The sequence below is a fragment of the Diadema antillarum genome, unplaced genomic scaffold (genome assembly GCF_040938485.1).
Source record: "Diadema antillarum isolate AM-2024a unplaced genomic scaffold, OU_Dant_1.0 scf00000140, whole genome shotgun sequence".
NCBI classification, from domain to species: Eukaryota; Metazoa; Echinodermata; class Echinoidea; order Diadematoida; family Diadematidae; genus Diadema; species Diadema antillarum.
In genome coordinates, this window is record NW_027271029.1 from 1,662,205 (window position 1) to 1,666,776 (window position 4,572).

The 4,572-nt window shown below is 36.1% G+C and overlaps 1 long non-coding RNA gene across 1 annotated transcript; it reads right to left on the reverse strand.

Moving 5' to 3' along the window:
- Positions 1 to 2,731: 2,731 nt before the first annotated feature.
- LOC139721213 (uncharacterized) lies at positions 2,732 to 4,145 on the reverse strand. Its single transcript, XR_011710223.1, has 3 exons — positions 4,102 to 4,145; positions 3,175 to 3,219; positions 2,732 to 2,804 (listed from the first exon to the last, which is right to left on the reverse strand). It is a non-coding gene; the product is annotated as an uncharacterized lncRNA (long non-coding RNA).
- Between the last annotated feature and the right edge of the window lie 427 nt (positions 4,146 to 4,572).

The following is a 4,572-nucleotide window of genomic DNA, read 5'->3' on the forward strand; positions in this document are numbered from 1 at the left end:
TGGATATGAGCGGATAACTCTACTGAGACTGCTACATTACTCAATTAACTGCATAATTCGTTTAAATCCGCAAAGAAATTGATGGCTTGAAAACAACGATTAATTTTGAAAAAAAAATATTGAAAAAAAAATCATGGCTCATTATTGGGCCATTGAAGGGTAAAAGAGTGAAGTGTTGCATTAGATATGAACCTCAATGGAACGTTGAGCTTACGGTGATGCTGTTTTTTTAAAAGGATTCTTTACCACTTGAGTAAATTAGGTGATGGAAAACGTCAAAAGATGATAAACATAAACATAATGCTACCAACCGAAGAGCAAAAATAAAGCAACCAATACTTACTGCACTGTGTAGTCGTGTTCAGAACTAAGGTGGTGTTATAGTATCCTTTCCCGTCCGTCGTATAAGGCAGGACCTTTTGAACCACATAAGGCAAATACAGAGGGTGGCAGGAGAGGGGAGGGGCGAAGAAATGATTGACAGGCAGAGGTCAGTACGCTGAGCTCTATTTTATTCCAGAATATTAGGCCTACGTGATATGTATTTACTGAAATAGAATTTAGCGTTATCAAAACTTCTATGAAAAATAAAATTCACTAAGACGTGCCTTCTTTTGAAGAAGTGAGACAGCGAGGAGACAGTAAACATTAGCATAAATTTAAGGGTTTGGGTCTGCAAAAATAATAAAATAATATAATAAAAAAAAAAAAAAGGTTAATGGCCCCAGCCTCCCTGCTTAGTGTAATAAGCAAGATGCCCGTCTGGTTGAGAACCCAGTTGCCAGTAGGTATCGTAGTAATTCGACTTGCAAAAAAAAATCTACCACAGTACAATGTACTTCATTGTTACAAACATAAACCAACCACACAACGATACATAGGTCCTACATGACGTCCGTTATTATTATTATTATTATTATTATTATTATTATTATTATTATTATTATTATCATTATTATTATTATTATTATTATTATTATTATTATTATTATTATTATTATCATTATTATTATTATTATTATTATTATTATTAATATTATTAATTTACTTATTTATTCGGCATTTGCAAAACAATACAAGTGATAACAGAGAAACAAATAAAAGTGTTAGGCTTTCCCTGTTGAGCTTCCCTAAGGTGCCGGGTTGGAAAAAAAAGCAATCAAAATCACTATGACCCTTTCGCCTCTCCAACCAACTTAAGGAAACACATCAAGGAGTAGTTGAACATAAAAGAAAAGAAATAATACAAATAATTTCAAATTGAGCGTGTACACAAGATGGATCATTGTACATACAAACTAGAAATATCATTGTGGCGAATGGGTATTCGTTCCTCCCCCCCCCCAAAAAAAAAGAAAATAAATAAACAAATAAAATCATAATCCAGTGCCCCAAAAAGTGTTATCAGAGAGCATTTCAACAACAACAACAACAACAAATCTCCTTTAACTGCACTACTAATACCCACAGATGACAGAACTATTTCATTGGTGTATTTTTTTTTTCAATTTCAAGGAAGTAATGATATTACTTACGGTTATTCTATAAGTTTTTCCGGACTGAAGATCTGCAGAATGATTGAAGCGGAATGAACGTCTCCCATCCCACCCACTCTGTCAAGAGAACAAAAGAACATGACATATCAAACTAAAATACAATAATATAGTAGGCCTATAGTTCTCGTTTCATTATACTTCACTACCCGTATCATATCATTTATTATGATAACAACGTTAACTTCTACTACTGCTTCTTCTTCTTCTTCTTCTTCTTCTTCTACTACTACTACTACTACTACTACTACTTCTACTTCTACTTCTACCACCACTACTTCTACTACTACTACTACTACTACTACTACAACTACTTCTACTACTTCTACTACTACTATCACTACTTCTACTACTACTACTACTACTACTACTACCTACCTACCTACCTACCTACCTACCTACTATTACTAAAACTACTGCTACAACCACTACAAAATGTACTACCACTACTACTACTACTTCTACTACTACTATTACTTTTGTATACACTATATGACCAAGCTTCGACATGTTTTTTTTTCCAGTTTGCTTGCATCGAGATGTTCCTACCTTTCACTAGTACTGTATGATCAAATACGTACGTTAAGAAATAAAATATCTGACTAAAGGCACCATAGCACTGCACCTGAAATCCACAGTTATTAGCACAGACCGCCTCAAAAGTGCATCAATTTACAATGCGTGCATGCTTTCTTAAGAGACAGTATCACCGATACCCCCCCCCCCCCCCCCCCCCCCGGACCAGCCCGGAGTTTAAGGGAGTTATTGCCGCCCGGAGGAGGATTCGGGGTTTCGGTGGAGGAGTAACCAAGTTTATAAGAAAAAAAAATCCTCAAAAATAAAGGTCCGAAAAATCAAAGAAAGTGCCTGAAAACAGGGACTTCCACCGAAAATCATTGGGCAAACGTTGTGTCTGAATGCACATGGAAGCTACAATCTACTGGAAAAAAAAACAACAGTTGCACATTTCAGTTAAATAGGAACGAAGCGCCAGAGAGAGAGAGAGAGAGAGAGGGGGGGGGGGGACAGACAAAAGAAATCTCTGTGTGAGCACCTCTGCAACGTTGACTTGTTTAATGACGTCATTTTGAGTAGTTGTGACGTTACTGTATATCACGCTGAATGCACTCAAGTTGCCCTTTGCATGTAAGGGTGGTAACCAGCTCACGGAGACCTCGGTCAGGTTGGTTCCGTGATCCGCAACTTGACAGGAGGCGACCAAGTGTCGTGGTGCATTCGTCTCCCCTACGGCTGTAAAGATAACGAAGGAATGTATTCAATAATTACATATTTATGCGTCTCGTTCAATGATTGTTATGCGCCTTGTTCAGGCCAAGCTAGGTGACTCGCCATACAAGGTGCCAAGGTATCCTACTGTCTCAAGCAAGTTATATCTCGGTAAGATTTATGAAGTCCCCCTCATGCACCTTCCCATGCTGATTCAAGGCGTCTACGTAACTAGGCGAGGTCAAAGTAGGTTGCCTCTTCTCTGTCACTGCCATTCCCACCCAAATCAAGACAAGAAATTTATCAAAACTGGTAAATAAATAAATGAATACACAAATGAATAAATAAATAAATATAGGTATATACACATGCATACATATGTTGTTATACTTACGTTGTTTGATGCAAAAGCTCTCGTCTCCTGTCGTTTCGTAGCAATCTGCAATAAAAAAAGAAAGAAATATCACAAAGCGGTCTTATTTTGAGGATAGAACATTATATTTTCCGTTTATGATATTGACAACTGTTGGAAACAGCAGTATTACGTCACAATAAGAAAAAAAGATAAGAGAATAATATGTCTCACTGTATCTTGAAAGCTGAGCTTGACGTTGGTGTGGCCAAAAAAAAAATGAAAAAAAAAACCCAGACAAACCGACAAATAACAACGTTATTACGTAACTGTCAATGGAAGTCGGATGTGCCATTTAGGATATCCACGCAAAATTCAAATTTCTCGGAGGAGACAGATTTGAAGGGGAAGGAAACCCGAATATATATGTTGATTGAGGGAATGGAGCAATATTTGAACGGTTTGTTATCCCATCAACCATTATGAATATTTACAGTTTCGGTGCCGCCATCGCTGGATGAGAAGACAAAACAAAATTTTCATTTTTGTTTCTTGTGAAAAGCACACTTTCTCGCGACAGGTTACTGATATATATGTTAAGTGTAATACTATTTCTGCTGCTTTCTGAATGAGGTTATACGTCAAGTGCTCTTTCATGATATGCTAAAAAAGTGAAAATATGTTGAATTCTCTTTAGATTTTCTTCATATTTCTTGCCCTGCGATGACGCCACGAACTGTTGTAGTCTTCTCTTCGATCGATGTCGGCACCGAAACTTTTTAAAAAAATCATAATTTTTGAACGGATTGTACGACTTTCCTCAGACTTTACTGATGTTTGCTACTTACGTATAATGTGCATTCACTCGATATACATATATATTTCAATAACATTCCCCTGTAAGTATCAAAATTAACACACACACACACACACACACACACACACACACACACACACGAGTAAACATACCTGGTGTTTGCGTTTCTGCTTTTCGATATTTGTCAGACATCTCCGGATCGCCATTCACGCGGGCACTTCTTATCTGAGAAGAAGAAATGCACAAAATAATGATACAAAAGTGAAGCATGCTTTGAGACATCGCTTCATGGACATCACTGATCATGGTTTGGTGTGAGTTTTGAAAAGAATGTGTACGCCGTTTTGTAAGTCTCTCCTTAGCTGACAAAAATGTATGACTTTAAAATATAAGATATTGATGATGATGATGATAATAATAATAATGATAATAATAATAGTAATAATAATAATAATGATAATGATAATACTTATACAACTACTACTACTAATGATAATCATAATAAAAGTTGTTATCATTATCGTCATTATCTTATTCTTATTCTTATTCTTATTACCATCATTTATATCGCTCTGGATAATAATGATCATTATTATCATAATCATCCATTATCATTTGTCATC